The sequence below is a fragment of the Schistocerca gregaria genome, chromosome 1 (assembly GCF_023897955.1).
Source record: "Schistocerca gregaria isolate iqSchGreg1 chromosome 1, iqSchGreg1.2, whole genome shotgun sequence".
Taxonomy (NCBI): domain Eukaryota; kingdom Metazoa; phylum Arthropoda; class Insecta; order Orthoptera; family Acrididae; genus Schistocerca; species Schistocerca gregaria.
Genome location: NC_064920.1, coordinates 503,755,180 through 503,781,617, shown reverse-complemented (window position 1 = coordinate 503,781,617; position 26,438 = coordinate 503,755,180). Strand labels below are relative to the sequence as shown.

The 26,438-nt window shown below is 40.6% G+C and overlaps 1 protein-coding gene across 2 annotated transcripts in view; it reads right to left on the bottom strand.

Moving 5' to 3' along the window:
* The window catches only part of LOC126354183 (protein BANP-like), a 175,370-nt gene that overhangs the window by 1,999 nt on the left and 146,933 nt on the right, over positions 1-26,438 (bottom strand). The gene's annotated exons all lie outside the window — the stretch shown is intronic.

Below are 26,438 nucleotides of genomic sequence, written 5' to 3'. Positions count from 1 at the left end.
CCATGCTAACATGAGAGTTGACATTTCAATCAACAACCCCAGGATTTTGCTAATATTCTATACTGTTAACTCTGGACATACTTTGGCAAGTAGAACTCTGCAAGACGGTGAAACACTGTGTGTCATGGAAAGCAGGTATCTAGGTTTCACGGAGATTCTGATGATGGTACAAATCTCTTATGCTGATGGGGTGTATTGCTGTTAAGGTAAACCTATATTTGCCTCAGGTATGTTACTTGTGGTACTGAGATGAATTCTTCAAATTCTTGTCCAATTCTTTGAAGGAAGACTGTACCATTAGTAGCTATCAACATCCTACTATCCTACTGATGAGTGCTCTGTAAGGTAGCCCTTAATAATGTAACAGAAAAAAATCTGAAAGCAACTTTTACACGATGGGAACAGCTGGGTAAGACGTGCTTCAGTTTGTGAAAAGGCAACATATAATTTAATAAATAAAACTGTACTCATAGAAACATTCATCTCCAAACAGCAAAATTGTTTGGAGAATGTGTCAGGTCCACTAAAACACAAGAGGACATGATACGAGATAAATGATATAAAAAAATAATGAAATTGATATATAACAAACTGATCTGGTTACCACACCAAATTGACTTAAAAACAAAGTTCCTTAAGGCATAACACATCTAAAAATATCATAGCCTCAGATTTGATGAGCAGATAGTGTGTGTGTGTACTCAAGTTATACAAGGCTTTTGGGTGGTCAGGGTTGGGGCATGGGTGCACACTATATACCGGTAGATCTGCAAGGCTTACTTGTCTGAAAATTAATAACACTTCCCACCCTAAAGAGATTAGTGTACCTGTGGGATCTGTCACCTACCCAACCTCTACTAAGAGGTGAAGGGGCTGCCTTGGTGACACTCCACTTGGAACTTCGAGTGTATCGATTATTGACTGATCCACAATCACTAGTATTTAGTATGGTTGAGTGCCAACTGATGGAAATGGCATTCACAAAATGATCAAATATGACAAAGCCACTTGGGAACTACAATACCTAGTGGCATTTGGAATGGATCATCAAGTCAACACCATTCTGCTCAGAATGAATTTAAAACCTGTAAATTACAAAAGGTGAATTACCCCTCCCCCTCCCTCACCACCACCAAAAAAAATATGTTTTCACAATATTACTCTACACCATCTGAAAGCAGAGCAATCTATGCCTTTTTTTAACTAAAGGATCTAAATATGCAGACAACATTCACAGTTCTGTAGTTTTCCTGAATGTAATTTCAGTACCCGATTGCCAAACGAATTCACTCCCTATGACACACTGTGATGCCTGATCTTGAGGAGAATGGATCAAACGAAAAAACTTCTCTCTTTCCTGACTCCCAAAGTGTACTTTAAGCTACCTGATAAGGGGAGGCCAGGACAGTGGGATCATGGATTTACCTCAGATTTTGTACACCTTTAGCACACAATTAAAGCAATGTAATGTGCAAGCAATAAAAGGTGCACTACTCTGGGAATTCTGAGAAAATTGCGAGTTTTACGAATCTATTATGTAACTTATGTACCCGTTCATGGATGTGGGATGTTAGAGTTGATGGGTGGTCTAGCAGTTAGCACTTGAGCTTCATAAAACGAACATGTATGAGGCAATCGTTCGACTCTCGCTTAAACCATAATTTTTGTAGTACAAGCGTAAATTCTGTGATATTCAAAAACTTTGCACCTACACTATTTGTTCTTGCTATGTTAGAAACATCTCACCGTGCTATGTTAAAAACATCTCACCGCTACACAGCTAACTGCCAAATGGGACTGCCCTCTCTGTCTGCAGCTCAAAGTGTCGAGGTGCAAAGAAGTTGGTTGGTAGGTTGGTTTGTGAGGCTCAAAAAGGTCAGACTTCAAATGCTGTTGGTCCCTGTAAAGTAGTTCTCGGGACCTTACCAGATTGCATTTGTATAAAGGGTTATTACCCATCACGACAGGCATACATTTTCAAGAACACTCTGTATATTTCTACATTTACTTGTCGATAATTATAATATATTTATTCTAATAATTACATCTAATTAAAATAGCTGTTGTTGCTGTGGTCTTCAGTTCAAAGACTGGTTTTATGTAACTCTCCAAGTCAGTCTACCCTGTGCAACAAACCTCTTCATCTCCAAGAGTAACTTACTCTATTCATCTCTTGGTCTCCCTCTTATCATTTTCACCCCCCCCCTCCCGCACCCCCCCTCCCCCCACCTCCCTGTTTCCCTCTAGTATTAAAGTGGTGACTCCTTGATGCCTCAGAATGTGTCCTACCAATTGATCCCTTCCTTTAGTGAGGTTGTACCACAAATTTCTCTTATCCTCAATTCTATTCAGTAGCACCTCATTAGTTAAGTGATCTACCCATTTAATCTTCAGCATTCTTCTTTAGCACCACATTTTAAAAGCTTTTATTCTCTTCTTGTCTAAACTGTTTATCATCCATGTTTCACTTGCATACATGGCTACACTCCATACAAATACTTCCAGAAAGGACTTCCTGACACTTAAATCTATACTCGACGTTAACAGATTTCTCTTATTCAGAAATGCTTTTCTTGCCATTGACAGTCTACATTTTATAACCTCCCTATTTCAACCATCATAAGTAATTTTGCTACCCAAACAGCAAAAATCATTCACTACTTTAAGTGTCTCATTTCCTAATCAATTCCCTCAGCATCACCTAATTTAATTTGACTATATTCCATTATCCTTGTTTTACTTTTGTTGATTTTAATCTTACATCTTCCTTTAAAAATACTGTCCATTCCGTTCAACTGCTCTTCCAAGTCCATTGCTGTCTGTGACAGAATTACAACGCCATCAGCAAACTTCAAAGTTTTTAATCAAAATATCCACGGGTGTACTGCCGGTCTATAGTGTCCAACGGGCACAATATTTCGGCGATCAAACATGTCGCCATCATCAGGTGAACTGACGGACTGAGCTCCTGTGAACGTGCCGGCACGGAGATCCGTACGCTATGGCTGCTCAGGGGGAACTGGGTTCGGTCGCGGCGGCGGCCGATTTAAATACCCTCCGCCCGCGGCGCGCTCCCTCCGCCGTCCGCGCCCCGCGGAGGGAGTCGCCATGGGTAGCCCACTCTCACCGGTGGTGGCGAATTTGTACATGGAGAACTTCGAGGAGGAAGCCCTGTCGTCATCCGAATGGAAACCCACTTGCTTTTTCCGTTACGTGGACGACACGTTCGTCATCTGGCCACATGGTATGGATAAACTCCTTGACTTCCTTACACATCTAAACTCCATACACCCCAACATCAAATTCACTATGGAGACTGAAAAGGAGGGTAAATTACCTTTCCTTGACGTCTTGGTCAGGAGAAGGGCTGACGGCACCCTAGGTCATGGGGTATATCGAAAGACAACACACACTGATCTGTATTTGCACGCAGACAGCTGCCACCACCCTTCACAGAGGAATGGGGTACTTAAAACTCTAGTACATAGGGCGCGCACTATCTCTGACACAGAGAGTCTACCCCAGGAATTGGAACATCTGAGAACTGTGTTTCGAAAAAATGGGTACTCAGAGTGGCAGATCCAACGTGCTCTCCGCCCAACCACTGCAGCACAACCTGTTGATATGGATGAAGTCACGAGGGAGGAGGTAGGCACTGCATTTATTCCATACACAGGCGCACTCTCGGGGAAAATCGCCCGCATTCTGAAGAAACACCGTGTCAGAACTGTGTTTTGTCCTCTGAATAAAACTCATGCACTGGTGGGGAACGCCAAAGATGACCATGGTTTGAGGAAGGCTGGCGTGTACCGGATTCCGTGTCAATGTGGCAAGTCGTATATTGGTCAGACGATGCGTACTGTCGAGGATCGATGCCGTGAACACCAGAGGCACACTCGACTAATGTATCCGAGCAAGTCGGCGGTCGCTGAACATTGTTTGTTGGAAAATCACGCTACGGAGTATGACCGCACGAGGATTCTGGTACAGACGTCGAGATACTGGGACAGCGTTGTTAGAGAGGCCATCGAAATTCGCACCAATGACGACCTCATAAATCGTGACTGTGGCTATAATCTTAGCAAGGCTTGGGAACCAGCGATTGGGTTAATCAAGAGTAAATCGAGCAAACGCATAGTTGTGACGACCACGGCGGACAGAGCCATCACACCAACGTCATCTCAGACGCCGTCGCAATCTGTTCCACCGCGAGACCGTGACGCGGACGGCGGAGGGAGCGCGCCGCGGGCGGAGGGTATTTAAATCGGCCGCCGCCGGGACCGAACCCAGTTCCCCCTGAGCAGCCATAGCGTACGGATCTCCGTGCCGGCACGTTCACAGGAGCTCAGTCCGTCAGTTCACCTGATGATGGCGACATGTTTGATCGCCGAAATATTGTGCCCGTTGGACACTATAGACCGGCAGTACACCCGTGGATATTTTGATTATCAAATACGCCGGGAGAAACTCAAGAATCACTTCAAAGTTTTTATTTCTTCTCCCTGGATTTTAATTCCTACTCCAAATTTTCCTTTTGTTTCCTTTACTGCTTGCTCAATATACAGATTGTATAACATTGGGGATAAGCTACAACCCTGTCTCATTCTCTTCTCAACCACTGCTTTCCTTTTGCACCCCTCAACTTATATAATTGCCATCTGGTTTCTGCACAAATAGCCTTTCACTCCCTGAATTTTACCCGTCGCCTTTGGAATTTGAAAGAGAGTATTCCAGTCAACATTGTCAAAAGCTTTCTTCAAGGCTACAAATACAATAAATGGAGGTTTGCCTTTCCTTAACTTATATTCTATGAGAAGTTGAAGGGCAGTATTGCCTCGGGTGTGCCTATATTTCTCCAGAATCCAAAATGATCTTTTCTGAGATCAGTTTCTACCAGTTTTTCCATTCGTCTGTAAAGGATTTGTGTTAGTATTTTCCAGCCGTGACTTATTAAACTGATAGTTCGCTAATTTTCACACCTTTCAGCACCTACTTTCTTTGGAATTAGATTTCTTATATTCTTCTTGAAGTCTGAGGGTATTTCGCCTGTCTCATACATCTTGCTCACCATGTGGGAGAGTTTTGTCATGGCTGGCTCTCCCAAGGGTATCAGTAGTTCTAATGGAATGTTGTCTACTCCTGGGGCCTTGCTTCGATTTAAGTCTTTCAGTGCTTTATCAAAATATTTGCGCTGTATCATATCTCCCTTCTTGTCTTTCTCCACATCCCCATCCATTTCCATAATATTGCCCTAAAGTATTTCTCCCTTATAGACACCCCCTATATATTCCTTCCACCTTTTTCCCTTCCTTGCTTAGGACTGGTTTTCCATCTGAGCTCTTGATATTCATACAGGTGGTTTTCTTTTCCTGGAGGCAGTATTTATCTCACCCCTAGTGATATATGCTTTACATCCCTACATTTGTCCTCTGACCATTCTTGCTTAGCCATTTTGCTCTTCCTGTCGATCTCATTTTTCAGACATTTGCATCCCCCTCGTCTGTTTCATTTGTTCCATTTTTATATTTTCTCCTCTCATCAATTAAATTCAACATCTCTTTGTGTTATCCAAGGATTTCTACTGGCCCTCGTCTTTTACATACTCGATCCTCTGCTGCCTTCACTATTTCATCTCTCAGAGCTATCCATTCTTCTTCTACTGTATTCCTTTCCCCTGTTCTTGTCAATTGTTCCCTAATGCTCCCTCTAAAACTCTCTAGAACCTCTGGTTCTTTCAGTTTATCCAGGTCCCATCTCCTCAAATTCCTACATTTTTGCACTTTCTTCAGTTTTAGTCTGCAGTTCATAACCAATAAATTGTGGTCAGAGTCAACATCTTCCCCTGGAAATGTCTTACAACTTAAAATCTGGTTCCTAAATATCTGTTTAACCGTTACATAACTAATATGAAACCTTCTAGTGTCTCTAGTTCTCTTCCACATATACAAACTTATACCTAATAATAGTAAATAGTCACATAACATGAAATTCACTAAAGCTTTATGCAACTACATGTGTTTTTTTTTTTTTTTAAATTGTGTTACCTCCCAAATATCATGTAAATTAAATAATACAAGTGATGAAAAAAATGTAGGTTAAAAATTAAATCTGAGTGGGAATCAAACCATAGTCTCATACATGTCCACTTTACAAAGCCTGAACCCTAACCACTTGACCATCATGAATTCTAATATCCAGCACCTGTGTCCATATAGATCTGTTACATAACACACACGTAAAACTTCTCTTGCGATTTTATTGGAATTGCTAGAGTAGTGCACCTTACTACTTGCTCATTATGATGTTTTAATGGCCTATTAAATGTGTACACAGTTTGAAGTAAATCTATGATCCCAATGTTGTGGGATCACCCTATACCCATTCATCGTAACCGATAACTGGGTGCTAGTCATGCCGACGAAAAGAAACCTAACAGTGTTTACGAGGCGGGGCTGAAAAGTTTCCACCCTGAGATAGTTACCATAATGTCTCACATAAACACCACCATCTACTTTTATGGTGACCCTATGTGGTAATAGAAGTCAAATTTTGTGGTTCCAGTTTTGTTAGTTTTGCCACTAGGATGCATTATATACCTCAGTATAAGCAAAATGGCAAATATCGAGAGAATCAAGAAAAGTGCTGTGATTGAATATCTCCATTTGAAGCAAATGACACCCAACGAAATTGCAGAGGACATGCAGAATACAGTGCTCTGTCTTATGCAACAGTGAAAAACTGTTTGTCCGACAACAAATGTGGAAGAATGAGTATGAAAGATGCACCAACGAATGGAAGGCATGTCACCACTGCCTCTGATCAGAAAGTAACTGCAATTCACGACACGATTTTGCAGGATTGTCGAACGACATTGCAGAACATTGAAACCACATTTGGAATCTCCCATGGGTGTGCTCATGATATTCTTGTAGACATTTTGGAAATGCAGCAAGCTTCATCTCGGTGGGTCCTGAAAGACTTGAATGCAGATCAGAGACGGAAGCATGCACAGTGTTGTGAAGAATCATCTGCCAATTTGAAGTGGATGAAGATGACTTTCCTGCAAGGTATGTGATAATGGATGAAAAATGGGTTCACCACTTTGATCCTTAGACAAAATGACAGTCACAACAATGAGAACATCCTTCATCCGCTACCCAAAAAAAATTCTGGGTACAAAAATCAGTTGGTAAGGCGAGGCATCGGTCTTCTGGGATGCAGAAGGAGTAATTATGGTGGATTACTTGCAAATGTACCATACTATTGCACCCTCCCGCACTGTTTGCGAGAAGAGAGAAAGAAAATAAGCCACAGAAAATTGGTGCACGGAGTTCTTTTGCATCAGGACAATGCACCGGCACACAAAGGCTTCACAACACTTGAAACTCTGCGTGACTTCGGGTTCAAACTGTTATGTCATCTGCCATATTCTCCAGATTTGGCTCCATCAGACTTTCTTCTTTTCCTAAACCTAAAAAAGATCACAAAGGATGACGATTTGCAGTGACTGGTGCTGTGAACAATTGGTTGCACTCGAAATCAAAGACCTTTTATTTGAAAGGTTTGCAGAAGTTATCTGAGTGTGCCCGCAAGTGTATTAGTGTACACAGGTGTCATATTGAAAAATAAATTGGTATTATGAAATTTCTATCATTCTTTACTTGTTAGGCTAGACATTTTACCATCCCTCCCTCATACAAAGAGTTGGTTTACGACATGTTTCATTTCACAGGTGACTCTTCCTTTGATATCATATGTTTTGCCAGTTACAGGGCTGATATAGTTAGTTGGTGGTAGGAGGGTGCTTAGGGTAAGTCTTGCAGCAGGGGTGGTCACAGGGGTAGGAGCTGTAGGGTATGGAGATGGATGGAGAAGGAGCATAGGGTCTGACAAGGATATCACGGAGATTCGGATGGCACAGAAAGCTATTTTAGATGTGGTGGGCAAATCATCAGACAGAATGGATCTCATTTCAAGGCATCATTTCAGGAAGTCATAGCCTTGTCGAAGTACCTGATTAATACATTCAAGACCAGGATAATACTGAGTGGCAAGTGGTGTCCTCTGAAGTTGTTATTTGGAGGGATCACAGTACCAGGATTGGATGTGATGACCCAGGAAATCTGTTTTTGAACTAGGTTGGTGGGGTAATTAAGACCAGTGATGGCTGAGGTGAGACTGTTGGTGTATTGCTGTAACGATTCTTCACCTGAACAAACATATTTGCCTCAAATTGCAAGGCTGCATGGGAGGGAACATTTGACATGGAAAGGATGGCAACTGTCAAAATGTATGTACTGTGTTTTGTTAGCAGGTTTAATGTGGACAGAAGTGAGGATGAAATCAATATCAAGGAAAGTGGCATGGGATTCAGAAGAGGACCATGTGACATTTAATTGGGAGAAGGTATTCAGAGATTCTAGAAATTTGAACAGGCCAGCCTAGCCATAAGTCCAATGGCAAAGATCTCGTCATTGTATCCAAATCAAATCAAGGGTTATGAATCCCAGGAAAGCTGCTACAAACAACCCATGAAAAGGTTGGCGTAGGAAGGAGCCAACCTGGTTCCCAGGGCCGTACCCTTGATATCTTTGTATGTCTGCCCCTCAAAGGCGAAGTAACTGTTGGTAAGTATAAAGTTTATTATGGTGAGCAGTAAGGGTGTCATAGGTTTGGAATCAGGGAGGTGCTGACTGAGGAAATGTTCAGCAGCAGACAGACAATGTACGTGCGGGATGATGGTGTAGAGGGAGGTGGCATCAAAGGTGACAAGCAATGTGTATGGTGGGAGTGGGTCGGGCACGTAATTCAGATGACCTAGGAAATGTTTGGTATATTTAATGTAGGAGGGAAGTCTTTGCACTATGGATTGCAGGTGAGTACTTTGAAGTCAGCAACTGTAGGATGGCCAGGATTATTGGGCTTGTGGATCTTCACTAACATACTCCTGTTGAGCAAGTACCTACTCCTGTTAATCAAATACCACACTGATAGATCCTTTTCCCACTGGGAGGATCATGATGGAATCATCAGTTTGTGGGGATCTGAGGAAGGGTAGTGAAGCAATACTGGCTGTGAGGAATTATTGCAGGGCTTGTAAGGGATCATTTTGAGGTAGTGGCAGTGGATCAAGTTGGGATCGTGGTCAGAACTGTTCAAAGTAGGGTTCAATGTCAGGTTTGCTGTTGGAAAGGTTTTAAGATTGGGTAGCAAAGTGATATTTCCAGTTGACATTATGTGTAAAGGAAAGTAGGTCCTTCTTCCTAAGAGCCACAAACTCAATCATCCTGGCCATCCTCTAATTGCTCGCTTCAAAGCACTCACCGAATGTATATCTGCCTTAGGTGATCAATGTGCAATGCCTGCAACCAATTATACAAACACTCTTCTCTTGTATTAAAGATACAAACCATTTCGTTGACCATTTGAAATCCGTGCCCATCCCACTCCCACCATATACCTTGCTTGTCACCACTGATGCCATCTCCCTCTATATCAACATCACACACATACATGGTCTGTCTGCTGCTGAACATTTCCTCAGTCAGCAACCACCTGATTGCAAATCTATGACATCCTTCTTGCTCACCTTAATGAACTTTATACTTACCAACAATTACTTCACCTTTGAGGGGTAGACACACAAACAGGTCAGGGGTACGGCCATGGGAACTAGGATGGCTCCTTCTTAAGCTGACCTTTTCAGGGGTTGCTTGTAGGGGCTTTCCCGGGATCCATAAGCCTTCAAAACCTTGTTTGGTTTAGATACATTGATGACATCTTTGCCATATGGATTAATGGTGAGGCTGACCTGTTAAAATTCCTGGAATCTCTTAATACCTTCTCCCAATTAAATTTCCCATGGTCCTGTTCTGAATCCCACGCCACTTTCTTTGATGTTGATCTCATCCTGACTGAAGATCAGCTACACACTTTTGACCACATTAAACCTACTAACAAACAACAGCACTTACGTTTTAACAGTTGCCGTCCTTTTCATGTCATTGGTCATAATTACCCAACCTGCCTAGTTTAGAAGTAGATTTCCCAAGCCATCACATCCAATCCTGTTACTGCTGATTCCTCTAAAAAATGAATTTTGGAGCACACCACTTGCCACTCAATATTATCCTGGTCTGGAATGTATTAATCAGCTACTACGACAAGGCCACAACTTCCTAAATTCATGCCTTGAAATGAAATCCATTCTGTCTTAGATTTTGCCCACCATATCTAGAACAGATTTTTGTTTCACTCCCAAACTCTGTAGTATCCTTGTCAGACCCTATGCTCTTTCCGCATCCATCTCCTGACCCTGTGAATGTCCCCACTGCAAGACTTGCCCTATACACCCTCCTACCGCCACCTATACCAGCCCTGTGACTGGCAAAACATGTACGTATACACTATTCAGCCTTTTACATTGGCATGACTATCACCCAGTTATCAGTCAGGATGAATGGGTGTATGCAGAGGGTGTAGACAGACAACACACAATATCCTGATGCGAAGCATGCTGTACAATATGACAGTCATGACCTCAGTGCCTGTTTTACCACACGCACCATCTGGATTCTTCCCTCAGATGCCAGTTTCAAAGAACTCTGCAGGTGGGAACTAGTGCTACAACATGTCATTGGTTCTCGCCACCCGCCGGGCCTTAATTTACATTAATTCCTTCCGTCTCAGCAATGTTTCACAGAAATTGCTCCTTACTTAATTCCATTTTAGTTTTCAACATCTTTAATTTTCTGACCTGTTTATTTCTGCCGTCCCCCCTCCCACATCTGTTACTTACAATGCACTTGGCTTTTCATATTATTAACTAGTGCATGATGTTTCGGCAGTAATCTCTGTCTTACAATTACCCTGTCTTCCACCTATCAGATTTCAGGTTTACAAATCTCGTCCGGTGTAGTCCCCAACAATCAGTCTTTCCTTCTCATACCATCCATATGACCTTTCCAAACTGTACCCCCTTTCCTAAACCTCTCCAGTCCTTTTCGTTCACCTCTCTTCCTTCCCCTTGAACTCTTCAGCCAGAAGAAGGATCCACTGGTTCCAAAACCTTGCGTAAGTTAAACCTTCTATGTGTCTGTGTCCATTTAGTGAGTGGATTTTTTTTATCAATCCAGTTACTTTATGAGATCGCACATGTAACACACAAAAATTCTAACTCATTCATGATTCTCTTCTTTGGCTGCATCTGTCCAGGAGAATATATTCTGCTGTGTGACCGCACTATTGAAGCGAAAGACCATGCATCACTGGGAGGAGGGGTGGCTGGTAATGGATGACAAGCTATGGTTGGCATAGTCAACTGCGAAGCTATGGCATAAATCTTTTCAGCCACAGAGGCAAAATGAAGTCCTTAATCTGCTTTTGGATTGGACAGTCCTCCAGACAGACGAAATCCTACTTCACTGAGAGGACCAACCAGTGGGTGATGTTTGTGGCATATGATTATCAAGTATGGTGTATCTGCAAGAGTGCATCTTTTCTACAAATATGAGGTTGGTCCATAATTTGCTTAATATCAGGCGATGGCACAGATGTGAAACACCTAGTAAATTTTTGTTTCATCTTCCTAACTTTTTATAAAGAGCATTGTGAAGTCTCACTTGCATAGTCATCCAGCTGGTTTTGCTGAACTAACTGGTGAAATATTTAATACTGCTGTAAAAGCACTAAACTCTATCTTAGCTTTTAGAACTATTAATTCTTTTCTTGGAAAGGAGACCAGGAAAGGTTGGGGAAGGTTAAAAATGAAGGGTCAGTCCTTAGAATGAAATATTTATTACTAGCTTAATTACAAACAAGACCAACTCCATTGTGTTGGTTGTTCAGGAGAGGCGAAAATCTGCCTTACATATATTCGACACAAATACTATGTTGAACTATTTTCTAAAGATCAGTAGCTAATTCAGAATAATATTTGTGTAACAATTTCAATGTCGTTCTCTACAGTACAGTAGAAAAATGCTATTGAAATATGGATTTGGTCATGTTTGAACCTAATATGTGGAGTTGGCTGTATTTGTGATGGAAATTGTAGACTGTTTAATGCATTGTGGACACAGTATTTTCATTACAAGTGTAGGCAATAAAGAAAATTTTCAGCTTCAATCAAGAAGTAACTAACACTGTATTAATAAACTGAAATTTGAGAAGGTGAACATTTTATACACTATACAAACATTTATAATTTAATGAGCCACAAAACCACGTCAACAGTTTCGAAGTCATCAGCAGGGTTTACCTGCAGTCAATCACAATTTTCTGCACCTGCAAGTATATTTGGTTTGGTATCATTTTATCATATGTTTTAGAAACCAATTGTTTTTCAGTTTCAACCAAGTTATCTTTATAATGTTTTTCAAATAACAATATTATGAAAAGAATAGATTGAACTTCCCATTGTTTGATGTTTTTCAAGTAGATACTTTTACATCCTGAATCTTTGAAGGATTTACTTTTATTTCACATAAAAGCACAGAACAATATACAAGACAGACTAGAACTCCTGCCTAGTAAACATGAGCTCTAAAATAAATACCTGAAGATCTATGGGCACTTGTTCATCTCTGCTACTGTGAGACAAATATCTTCTACTAAAAGCTCTCTCCTTTCCATACTTTGAGAGGTGGTAGTATGGACCAAAACAATAAAAAAAAGGTCCAGTAAACATGAACCCCAAAGAGCTTAAGATCTATGAGCGGGCTCATAACTCTTAAAGGTATGCCTTTTAGAGCCCATGTTTATTACAAACTTTCTTCTTGCCTTGGTCCATACTAATAATTCTGGAAGTTTGTCAGTGACGTTTTGGTTCATTCTTTACGTCTTTTGCACATGCTTTTCTTCACTATGAACAATGACTGTGCAGTTTCAAATTTGTATGTATACAAGTACAGTAAAACTTGCTCAAAATGGAAACAACCTGGGCTAAAATAATTTTCCAAATTGGACAAGTTTCTGGATTACAGAAAACTCACTGCGCTATATAAAACTTGTCAGGTACCATGCACAAACATACAGTAAAAATTTTTAATTACTCATATACTGTATTTTTGTACCTTCACTCCCATTTCACTTTTTTTGACACATATCAAGGAGGGAAACTTGTTTTAATTCCCTGTTCAATTTCTTTAAGGCAATTTTTTGGCACATACAATAGTTCCAACAAGTTGGGAGAATTTGTGTGGGCTGCAAATTGCATAATATTGTTTATGCATGCAATGGTTTCTTCAGACTTATTAATTTTTTTAAGGACATCATTTTCCTCCTTTTCTTCTTGTTTTTTCTTCATCATCCTCTGTGTTGCAGATTTCTATTAAGTTGTTGAAGTGAAAGTGGAGTGGGTTGACATAAAATCATCACTTCGAATGAGATCATCTGCACTACATGAAATGTTTCACTTTTTCATTACTTCAGCAATTGCTGTTGCATTTTCTTGAACTTCGATGGCCATAGAAGCGTCTTGTTCTCGACCCCCAAACTGCAAACACATCTTTGTCTTCTTGAACATTAAGAATAAGAAATTGTATCAGTAATCATCTATAATGACATTTGAATGTGTAAATAACCCCCTGGTCCATGGGTTGTGTACGGCTGGTTGAACATGGAGGGAACCAAGCCAATTTCACATTTGATAATGTTACTTCCGGGTGGCAGGTTGCGTTGTCTAGGAATAGGAGAACTTGGCGACTTCCTTTTGTTCATTTTGGCATTGAAAGAGCTCAGTCATTCTTCCATAAGACCACTCACCATCCATGCCTTTTTATTGCTTCGCCATGTGACTGGAAGCTTACTGACGTCTATGTTTTTCCGCGTTTCCAATCACCAGTGGCTTGATCATTCTACCTAACATGTTTCCGCAGCGCAGTACAATGAGTCTTTCCTTGGACATTTGCCGCCAGTGCACTCTTCACCTCAAATTGCTCACAATTTTGAAGGCAGTGTGTGATAGAATGGTCCTATTTCATTGGCACTGAACATGTCTTTCAGGTCGTAATTCACAATTAAGTTGGACAGTATTGTCTTCCATTCTGTTGCTACACTTTCCTACACATCCTTAGCTTCCCAACACACTTCATTCCATACACTGTTGTGTCTAGCTTTGAAACTATAAAATCATCCTATGGATGCCTTAAACTCTGTAATTCCAAGCTCTTTAGCAACTTTCACAGCCTCACTCTGCAACATGAGTCCAGATAAAGGTAAGCTGTGCACTTACGAACCTTTCTCACACTATTTCGTTAATTTCTTCATTTCCGGTCTTCTTCGCCTTTCTTTATATCGGTCCATTCCCTTTCATCCACTCCATTCATCCCAAATCTTATCCTTCTTTCTTAAAGTCTCATAAATTTGTGTGGTACCGCATTTGAAACACAACTTAATTTCGCGACAGAGTTTGTCTTTCTCACTTATCTCGATTATATTAATCTTATCATTAAGTGTTAACGACACATACCATTTGTTCAACATCATGTTACTGCGTCTCTTAAAGTGCTACTAGTCACCAGAAACTGGCAGAAAATAATGACCTTGATGGGTAAAACCACTGTTTAACGGAACAATAACCTCCTCTTTCACTGTGCACATTGCAGAAGAGTGTTGGTAGATGTGCAACAATGTTCCTGTATGTGCTGGCATGCATCAATAACGAGGAAAACGATAAAGCCAACCAACACAGGACTGACGAATGAACCGTTCCCTCTCCTGGAGACATTAATGTGGATGACCTCATTGGTGCTGTTCAAGAGATGCAGGCTAAATTTTTATAATGTAATCTTTCTGTCATCATAATCATCACCTTCAACGACCTCAACACTAACATGCACTACACAATACATGCATTACTTACACAAAACAAGTAGTCAAGACACCTGATATGCACATGACTCAAGTAATCATGAGCTACATGTCAAGATACAAAAGGGCTGTAATGATTTTCATGCAGCTAAATGTTACCTTCAAGACAATGAATTATGTTAATAGGCAATGGACAATTTGTCTATAAACACTGATTGAGAAATCATGATTCCCGCTGTGAAGTTCCAAATTGTTTTTATGTACAACGAAACAATGAGATGTCATGATACATAACTTTTATTATCAAATAATAAAACATAACAGATACTGCTTAAAAGTTTACTCTCTCTCTCTCTGTCTCTCTGTCTCTCTCTCTCTCTCTCTCTTCTCTCTCTCTCTCTCTCTCTGTGTGTGTGTGTGTGTGTGAGAGAGAGAGAGAGAGAGAGAGAGAGAGAGAGAGAGAGAGAGAGAGAGAGAGAGACATGATAACTCTTCATGGATCATGGAATCTGTTGGGACCACTCAACAAATGCAATGTTATCTGATACTAACAAATTAAAAGAAAAAAACTCTTCCATCACACTTTCCAGTCAATGTTAATAAAATTGGTGAAAAGAGTCACTGGTAAAGGGCAATTAGATTGATCATAGGTGATGATTCAGTAGTGCCTGGTTGAGTCTTGCCTACAGCATTTTAAATTTCAAGGAGAAGGCATGAACACAGTTTTGGAGTCATCTTGCAATAGCATACAACATGATGAACGTGCTTGTCTTTCAAGGTTAATGGTGGGTAGACATTGATCTAATATCTTGTTAAATTGCAAACATTTTATTACTTGTTCTTTCCGAAATGAACAATATAGTGAAGGGATTATCATTGCCAAGGTGGACAAGATGCTAAAGCCAACCACAACAGCTTAAATTTTTAAGACCACTAGCCCTGCAGATGATGAAGAGATTGAAAAAACATAGTCCTATGATGTGTGAAAAGAAATTATTCAGACAGTTAAGGGAGCTGAAAATTTAATTGTGACAGGAAACTGGGCTTCAATAGTAGGTAGTAGGAAAAGGAAGAGAAGGAAAAATAATAGGAGAACATGGACTGGTGAAAAAGAATGCAAGTGAAACCACCTGTAAGAATTTTGTGCAGAATCTAATTTTTTCATTGCAAACAGCTTGAAAATCATGAAAGAAGGTTGCGTGTGGAAGTGACCTGGAGACACTGAAAAAGTTTCAAATTGATGATATAAGGATAAGACACAGATTTTGGAACAAAACTGTAAACTGCAAGACATTTCCAGGGATGCACAATTAATTGATTATGAACTGTAGATTAAAACTGAAGAAATTGAAAAAAAGTTAGGAAATTAAGGAGATGGGACCAGGGCAAGTTCAAAGAACCAGAGGTGGCTGAGAGCTTCAAAGTGAATGCAGGCAATGCCTGACAGAAACAGGAGAACGAAATACCACAGAAGACAAACAAGTATCTTTGAGAGATGAAGTAATGACGGCAGCGGAGCATCAAATAGACATAAAGTCAATGACATTGAGAAATATTTAGATAATACCTGATATATTAAGCTGATGAAAGGGGAAATTAACAAATGCAAGAAATGAGGGAAGCAAAAGGGAATACAAATGTTTAGAAATTGAGATTGACAGACTGTGCAAAATGGCTAAGTAGGAATAGCTACAGGGCGAATACTACAAGACTATAGATGCTTGCATAACTAGGTGAAAGACAAATTGTGAATAAATAGATTAGATCAGATTTGCTTTCATTCCAATTGATCCGTAGTGAGGAGGTCCTTCAGGATGTAGAACATGTCAGAAAACAATAATACATTGCAAATATTTATAACTAAAACAAATAAGTTAAGGTACCTTCCAAAGGTCCCAAGTGGAATGCTTGTCCTTTTTTCCCCATAGAGATCTTTGACTAAAAAGAAGCAGCTGTGGGAATATCAGGAGTTCAAACGGCAAATCAGTATTGACCAAAGAATGTAAAGTTGAAAGGTAAGCAGAACATACAGATGAGCTAGAGGAGGACTATGCCAAACGTTTTTAGCAGAAACTCAGAAAAAAATATTTACAATATATATCTGTTACAACTTTTCGAAGTACTCTCCATGAACTCCTGTAAATTTTTCCATCCTTTGAAGCCACTTCAAAAATGTTTCAGTCCTAGCTTCTTTAGGGAAGACACTTGCTCTTGCTGTATGTCTTGAAAGGAGGATATAAGATGAACATCAACAAAAGTAAAACAAGTGTAATGAAAGTAGTCTAAGTAAATCATGCGAAGCAAAGGGAATTTAATTAGGAAATGAGGCACTAAAAGCAGTATATGAGTTTCACTATTTGGGCAGCAACATAACTGATGATGACCAAAGCAGAGAATATAATACATATGCTTGAGGTGGAAAAGCTTCTGTCTCATTAAAAAGCATCATCCATGTGAAACTCATCTTGCCCTATTCCTGTGAACCAGGGATGGAGGGCAACAGGAAGATTACACACTATGTACTTCAGCAGATAAGATGAACTACAGATAAGACAAAGTATAAATTTTCATCACAGATATATGATTTTACTGTTAGCTTGCCCTATAAGACAATCCCCAACTATCAACAGCCTGTAAATATATTTTAGAATGGTGATCATCTGGATAATAATATGCACACTGATTCAAGTAATGACCCTGAGTATTTATGAAATCATTGTATTGGCTATTCAGTTTTGCAGACTTACTCACTCTGTACTACTAAACAATTGGTACAGTTGCACACATCATAAAGCAAATCCTCCTCCAGCATTGTTCCAGTTTTGCCTGTAGAAGCATGTGCCGAGTAACAAACTCATATGTACAGCTAACGAGTGTTATTGCAGGTTCGGTTGTGTGTTCAAGCAGTTTGTTCCGTAAGTATAATCGCTGTAAAATTTGTTAAGTGTGTCACTACTGATGGAACCAACAAAAAGAAGAAAATACAAAGCAAGATTGAATTTAAAGGTCATAAAACAGGCCAAAGAACCGTGCTACAGCAGGAGCTTTCAATATAACAAAGAATACGATAAGAATTGGCGAAAGAATGAAGATGCTATTAAATAAATGCCAATGAGAAAGTGTTCTATGCGGATAGGAATAGCAGCTTGCTGGCCAGATTAAGAAAATTGCATTGCAGAATGGGTACAAGAACAGAGGCAGAATTGTTATGTTGTTACATACAGTAAAAATATGAAACCAGAGCATGGTACAGTATTTAAAGCAACAGTAGGTGGTGTAATCATTTGATGAACAGAAAAAAATGTGGCAATATGGCAGAAAACAAAAATTGCATAGAAATTACTGAAAGATCTTTACCATAAAATTACAAGTTTTCACTAGTTTGTTAATCATATGAGGCAAAGATACAACTTTCCACTATCCTACATTGGAAATACAGATAAAGCAGTGATGAACTTCGAAATGATGAACAATGGAACTGTGGAAACGAAAGGCATAAAAACTGTTCAAGTCAAAAGTATAGGTCATAAAAAGACCAGGTTTACAGTAGTTACAACATGCATGGCAGATAGAACAAAGTTACAACCTATGGTCATTTTCAAGTGAAAAAATCATTCCTCAAATAAAATTTCTACCACCTGTTTTTGTACATTTTCACAAAGAGAGGTGGATGGACAAGAGTTGTGGATGGAAAATGTGTGGTGAGGCGACCAGGTTCTCTGTGAAATCAATCAAGTTTGTTGGTGTGGGACATGCTTTGCAGTCACATAACTGAAAAATACCGAAATCACAAAGTATGAAGCAATACTAAGATTACTGTTATACCAGCTGGTTTGACTTCAGTGCTACAACCTTTAGATGTCTCTCTCTGAATAACCCATTCAAAGACCACATGTGTGACCAATGGAACACTTGGATGAGGAGTGGCAAAAATTTGTAGACGGAATGTGGAGCTATCAGACTGTATCGCTTGATGTTTTTTGTGATTTCGTGATCAAATCACGGGAAAAGTGAAAGTGAAAACAGAGATAAAATCTTTTAAGAAGTAAGGGATTTCCAATGCTATCGATGGCACATAGGATGATTTGTTATGGGATACTGACGACAAAGTGGAAATCTATTCACAAAGTGCAGAATGGGACCCATATGATGAGCTTCTCAACAACAAATGCGGTGATGTACTTGAGGAGCTGCTTTCCTTAGATGATTCTTGTAAGGATTTTGCAATGTTTTAAATGCATTGGTAAGTGATTTATTTCATTATGGTTTTAATTTATATAATTTTCAATCTATGTTTTATATCTGTCATATAAGATGACCCGAATTTTGGGTGCCTTGTTGTATGCTTCAACTATCGTCTTATCAACCAAAATATATGGTATACTTAAATCCTGGAAAGTGTTTGATGAAGAGCCCCACTGCAGAATGTTAATGAAGATCCAAATACAGATTAGATTCCCTGATATGCGAAAATCTCTAAGAATTCTTAAGTAATAGAACACAGGATGTTATCCTCATCATAGGCAATGGTATCATCAGAAGTGCTCCAGGGTAGTGTGACAAGACTGCTCTTATTCTCTCTATATACAAATGATGTGAAAGACAGAGTGAGCCGCAATTTGCAACTGTTTTCTGATGACATTGTGGTGTACAGGGAAGGCTCACCGTTACATGACTGTAGGAGGATACAAGATAGATGGCAGCTTGGTCTAAATATGTTGAAAAATGTATCTAGGTGTAACACGGCAAGGCAACATGAAATGGAACAAGCATGTGAAGTTGGTAGTAGGGAAAGCAAATGGTCAACTTTAGTTTAGTGGGAGAATATTAGGGAAGTGTAGCTCATCTATAAATGAGAGGATGCACAGAACATTAGAGGGACACATTCTTGATTACTGATTGCGTGTGTAGGATCCCCACCAGGTCAGATTATAAAGAAATATTGAAGCAGTTCAGAGGTGTGCTGCTAGATTTGTTACTGGTACATTCAATCAGTACACAAATATTATGGAGATGTTCTGTGAACTTAAGTGAGAATCCCTGGAGTGAAGATAACATTCTTTTCACAAAGCACTGTTGAGAAAATTTAGAGAACCAGCATTGGAAGCCGACTGTAGAATGATTCTACTGCCACCGAGATACATTTCGTGTAAGAACCATGACGATAAGGGAAATTACAGGTCGTACAAAGGAATACAGAGCGTTATTTTTGCTTTATTCTATTTGCAAGTTTAACAGGTACGCTCACCCATGCACCATGCAGTGGCTTGAGGTGTAAATGTACAGATGTAGATATGAACTGCAGACTGGCAACAGCAAGAAAAGAATTTTTGACAAAGCAAAATTTGTTAACATTCAATGTTGTTCAAAATTGATTGTCACACTGAAAATACAGTAAATTTTGGTAGCTACTTGATGATAAACTTTTCCCTTATATAGTGTTCCAAGTGTAACACTATTGTCACAGCTAAGATAGTCTGTGAGATTTAACACATTCACATGTACGTCTAACAATTCACACATTTATTACAGAAAGGCTGACTATTATTTACAAAATCAAAAGCACCTTCTATACTCTTCGGAGACGGGGAAAACAGGATTACACACACACAATGCCCATTATACACCATAAAGAAGTATATGAACCACAGTTCTATCTGTCTCAGTACAAATCAGTGTGTGTTGCCTCCAATAATGAACTACTGGTCATAAATCATCTTCAGAAAATGATATTTTTCATACTGCCGATTCACACACACACACACACACACACACACACACACACACACACACACACACACACACACACAGAAGTACATGAAACTAATCTAGTTCTAATCTAGTTTTCACAGCTGTTAGTCCCTTCCTTGGAGAGGTAAGAAGGTTAGGTTGGGGAAGATTAAAAAGGAAAGGTAAGTCATTCAGAACCCAGGATGACAGGGACCTCCCAGTCCTGAGGATTTTGATTTACAGACATAGGTAAATATTTTCTTTGAAAAATAATATTGTAATCAAGCAAGTATAAACCTATAAGTAGCAGATAAGCAGTAGTTCATAACATAAAGAATAGTCGCCTTCGGTCACTATAGTGATTTGACTTCAACACATGATGCATTTCAAGCCCTGTGGAGTCATCTTCAGGTGCTCTGACAGTCTGCATAAGTTTTTTTATTCCAGATTTAGGTTAATTCTGGTCTATTTCCAGTTGTGCATACATAGTTTTGAAGCACAGTATGACTAGACATATTTAAGCACAGTATGACTAGACATATTTATGTACATATGTACACTTTTCATTCTACACCACATTTTGTAAACACGAGTCAAAACAAAGTCCAGGAGTCAAAATGTATCATACTTTGAAATAAAATCAATACTTTGAATGAAGAGAGTTGTTCTTCATTTTACGAAAGTCACACAGGCATTGCACAGGTACGTTAACAAAAGTGAACGTTGCAAGCCAACACCCAGTGAGACACAAAAGCAAATCATCTGCATGTGTAGACAGCCGCAGAGCAAATGACGCAGCGTGCTGTGGCGCGGAGCACTCCTGGCAGGCCAGAAGTGCGACGTTTACCAGTTTCCCCTCCTCCGAGCAACAGCCGCTTGGCCAGCTGCAGCCCACTTATCAACTTCCGGTCATGGAGCAATACCGGGCGCTGTCCCTAGTAAAACTAGAGGGACCACGCTGCCAATGTCATGCCTGAGGCTAAGTCCGCTCTCTTAAGGTAGCCAAGTGCCTCGTCACCAGACGAAACACATCAGCTGTCACGGAAGAAACACTGACAGCAATGGCTTAAATTAAAAAACAGTTATCGAGTATCAGTGAGGAGGCAGCAGCCTTTTCCCAAGTAGCAGCTCTGTTTCTAAATTACTTGATTAAATTTGGATGGTATAAGCAGGAATAGGATTAAATGATACAGTGTAAGTTTATTCATAACACGGTATGCATGGTAACAAAAGACAAGAAATCACAGAAACTTAATATATACCTTGATTTATTCCACACTGAAAATTCATTTTTTTGATGGACTCTACAGAATATGGTGAGTGAATGAATGGAATAACTGAGTAATATGCTGTGACAGTACATAGTTATTGTAGTAACCGAGTAATTCATAAAACCAAACCAAGTAACAAATATGGCTTCATTCCTAAACCTCTGAAAAATAATGCAAATAAGCCTCTCGTGAGCCACAAGTAACAAGACAAAAGAATCATACAGAAGGTGCAAAGTAAGTAATACACAGACCAAATGATGTGACTGCACAAACCAAAAGAACATAGTGACAGTGTGTCAGCACTGCTCCGTGTGTACAAGGGGCGCAAGGTGCCAGTGGAGGGTGCAGCAGAGACCATGCCATGTGCACGCTTCCTACAGGTGGCCACTAGTGGCTGGCCCGCACTGACACAGTTGGCAGTTGATTTAAGTACACACGTGTGGCGAAATTACGCACTAGTAGCAGGATATAGCAAATTTCTTCCTCGTGAGAAGGGGGCGCAAGGACAATGGAGGGGATGCTGACGGTTCGACAAGAGATACATCCGTCAGATCCAGAGCAGCAGTAGCTGGGGCTGACAGCAAGGCTGGAATGATGAGCTGGACTGATGCGTTGCATAGGACCGAATGTGCAGAGATGGGGGCACACCTGAGGGCACTGGGACCGTGCAGTGTGTGACGACAGCAGGGAGGAGGGTGCCATCACCAACATCGACACCATCTCTGCATCCTCATCAGCAGGCACGACCCAGTGCAGAGGAGATGGGGCTGGGCTAACTTGCAACGATGGCTGAGGTGATGATGGTGACAGGGGGGTAGTGGAGGTGGTCCGAATGGAACAGTCAGATGTGGCAATGGACTCGAGGCCGGAATAGACAAGCACCTAGCACCAGGAAGCTGGAACCCCAGGGCGCCACACATGGAGGAGACAGCCACTGAGACGGGGATGCCTCCACAGCAGGCAATGGTGGGCATGAGCGGAGGGTAGCGGGGTGGGCTACCGGCGACAGGGGCCACACCTGTGAACTGGTAGCTTCTGGCAGTGAGCAGGGATACAGTTGATCAAAGTGGCATTCCACAAGCCCATTGGCTTGAAACTTGGAGCCACAGAAGAGAACATGAAATTTCTGGAGAACACAGAGCATCTCTGTCCACCTGAGAGTAATGCTGCTGAGTCGGAGTGGAGATTTACAGGTGAAAGCAACAGGTCCTTCAGAACCGTTGGCATATCAGTGCAATAAGACCGTGCCGAGGCTGTACTGTGAGGTGTCAGTCACCAAAATTAAGTGCTGGTCCAGAGAGAATGTGGCTACACAAGGGGCCGAGAGTAGTTTGGATTTCAACATTTGAAAAGCACATTTGCAATTTGGCCTCCAGTAAAAAGCTACGTTCTTGAATAGCGAGACATGCAATGGATGGGTCAATGGGGCCACCTCTTGCAGGAATTTATGGTAATAGGCCATCTTCCCTAGGAAATCCTGAAGCTCCTTTGTGAACAAGGGGTGAGGAATAGATGTAACAGAAGAAATGTGGCCTGGAAGAGGGTGAACCTCATCCCACGAGACCTCGAATCCCAAACAAACAGTAGAAGGATAAAAAAAAAATGAGGTTTCATGATGTTATACTGTAAGCCTGTGGACTGTAAGACACAATACAAAGTGCGCAAATTTTTCAAATGCTCGGCCGTTGAGAAGCCTGTGGCTTCAGATAATTAATGCAACCTGCAACAGGCACAGTCAATTGCTCTAAAAGTCATTGGAAAATACCCAAGGCACTAGCCACTCCAAAACGAAAGAGCAAATATTAATAGAGACTAAAACGACTATTCAAAACCAGAACTCGCTGAGACTCTTCGTCACCGGAACCTGCAAATACACTTCAGACAAATCAGTTTTAGAGATGTACTGGCCACCCAATATTTTCACCAACAGTTCCTCCTGGCATGGAAGAAGATATGTATCCACGATCGGCTGCACATCGACAGTGTACTGAAGTCGCCATAGGGGTGATTTTTCCCCAACAGCTTCTGAACTACAACCAGCGGAGACAACAGTTCACCAGCCATAACAGGTTGCTTCACCCAGAGAGATTGAAGTCTGTCCATTTCTGCTTTCACTTGATATTTCCATGTGACAAGTATAGGAAGCACGTGGTAGAAGTGAGGCTGAGCTGTTGATTTCAAAGAAATATGAGATAAAAATTTGTAGCACACCTTATAGCTTCCAAAAACCAAGTCTAAACACTTCTCACAAAGTGTTTCCAATTGAGAAAACAGTACCTGACCAGACACTAGGTGAACTGCATCAGTGTTAGAAAATCCAAATGCCTGAAATGCATCCATCCCAAACAAGTTCTCAACACTGACATCAACAACCACCTAAAATGTAACCAAACAAACCACTGCCTCGTATGAGGCAGGTGCTGTAAATTGTCCAAACAGCGCAATTTTATGTTTGTTATAACTGACTAGCTTCTATGTGATTGGTGTCAAATATCCTGAGCCTAAACTTGCATAGGTTTGAAAATTCAACAATACCACTGCTGCATCTGTGTAGACCTGTAGCCTGAGCACTTGGAAAAAAACACTTCACTTGATAAACAACTTGGGAGAAGCCACAAGCATGGGAGTCACATAGTTTACGTCCATGTCCGTATCCTGAGCGACCTTCGGCAAACAACACATGTAGGCAATGTGGATTTGCTTCTGGCATGCATTACAAGTAGCCCAGCACTTAGTGCGTGCCAAGCATTCTTGCTGGATGAAAGATAAAGAACGAGATGGAAACAGAGAATGCTGACACTGGTGATGTGGCAGTCACGGCTGCTTCAGCTAGCCTCGGTCTGCTAGCTGCTGGGCCCGCATGTTTACTGCCACCACTGCTGCTTCCTTGTGTAAGCTGTCTTCCTAGAGGATGCATCTCGTAACAGTACTGCCGCATCACTCCACACTTTAATTTGATTACCTGGCACCCAAAACACCTTAAAAAGGATTGCGCTATTTGCAAAACTTCTGCCAACAGGGGATTTCCACAGAGTAAAGCCTTCTGGTGCATTTCCTTATCCGAACCTAAACAAATAGTTGCGTTGCACACCATTGAGGCGTAAGAGTCATTATGGACATCAGTAACGAATTGACACTTACAGCTAAAGCCGTGAAGTGCAGCTGCCAAGGCTCTGTATGTCTGGCAAAGTTTCTTGTGGTGTCAGTAGAATTCAACTTAACATGCGTTCAATTGCAATGGTAGTTGGACAATAACAGTACGTTTTCAAAAGTATGAGCTGCTGGATTTCATAAAGGGGCAAGCTGACACATTGACACACCTTTGGTGGAATCCACGAAAGGAATAAGGATATGCACAAATTTGGGTCTGTCCCACCGAAAGCCAAAACATACAGTCCGAGTCTTTTTTTGTAAGCTTCCCAATCCTCGGCTGAATCATCATACAGAGGAAAAATGGGTGGACAGACTGATGGAATGGTACCCTTTATGCTAATGGAAGCCAACAAAGTTGTCAGTGCCAAAGTAAGCTGTTCAATCAGGCCGAGCATCCATAATGATAAACCTGATTAAACCGTACCTAAAGACTGCACACGTGGGAACTATTCAAAACTTGTCACCCATCATCTAGTAACCAACTAACACATCAAACCGATCTGAGTAGCACAAATATGGCTTTATTCACAAACTCTGAACAATAATGGAAATAAGCCTCTCGTGACTCCAGATGTACCAAGTCAAAAGAATCACACAGAAGATGCAATATAAGCAATACACAGACTAAATGTTGTGAGTGGTACAAACTAAAAGAACATAATGAGAGTGAGTCAGCGCTGCTCCGGACCTGAGCTGCCAGCAGTTGGTGCAGTGGAGGCTGTGCCATGTACACACTTCCTACATACATTCTCTAGTGGCCGGTCCATGCTGATACAGTTAGTGGTCAATTTAAGTACAGACACACAGCAACATTACACTCAGAACACTCGCACGCCCTAGCAGCAGGATACAGCAATTAAATTTTTCTACTACTGGTTTCGGATCTGAAGATGACCATTTAACACAGATGAAATCAGTAATACAAAAAAATCAAATGATTGGATGTTGGAAGAGAAATTATTGCAAGAAATATGGCAATTGCACTCATCCCTATATGCTAAGAGGATCATAGCAGTGCTATAAATCAATAAATGATAATGTAAATTAACATTATTGATCAAAAATACTGGATGCGTATTTCGGAGTAATGGTGTTCAAATCACTATCTGGCCATTCAGACCTCAGTTCTCCAATCTTTCTCTAAATAGATCAAGGTTAAATTCAAGACAATAATTTTCAGAAAGGACTTTTGTGACTTCCTCCCCCATTCTCTCCAATCCAAGTGACATTTCCGTCTCAAAGGACTTAACAATTAACAGGAAACATTCATATTAAAGAAAAAAAATCACTTGCTGGTGAAGTACTGGTCTCCATACATGACAAAATGTATTAATTGAATGAACTGAGGTTGTGGCATGTATATTATTCTCTAATTACTCATAAACAATTTATGCATGCAGCTCAAAACAACAGCCATTAATCTTGCATTTTTTTATTGAAAACACAAATGACAACTACTTCATTCACATTATG